This window comes from Otolemur garnettii, unplaced genomic scaffold, assembly GCF_000181295.1.
Source record: "Otolemur garnettii isolate 467f Iridium unplaced genomic scaffold, OtoGar3 scaffold00039, whole genome shotgun sequence".
NCBI classification, from domain to species: Eukaryota; Metazoa; Chordata; class Mammalia; order Primates; family Galagidae; genus Otolemur; species Otolemur garnettii.
The window spans coordinates 12,146,999-12,147,344 of NW_003852434.1; positions in this window are offsets into that span (position 1 = coordinate 12,146,999).

The window sequence follows — 346 nt, forward strand, 5'->3', positions numbered from 1 at the left end:
TTATTTATCATTTCAGTATGCCTGTTTAAAATGTTACCCAGTAAACTTTTTTTTTTTATTGTTGGGGATTCATTGAGGGTACAAGAAACCAGGTTATATTGATTGCATTTGTTAGATAAAGACCCTCTTACAATCGTGTCTTACCCCCGAAAGGTGTGGCACACACCAAGACCCCACCCCCTCACTCCTTCCCTCTTTCTGCTCTTCCTTTCCTTACCCCTCCCTCCTCTCTCTTTCTCTGCTTTCCCCTTCCCCCACCCTCACTGTGTCATTAATTGTTCTCATATCAAAATTGAGTTCATGCTTCTCCATTCTTGTGATGCTTTACTAAGAATAATGTGTTCCA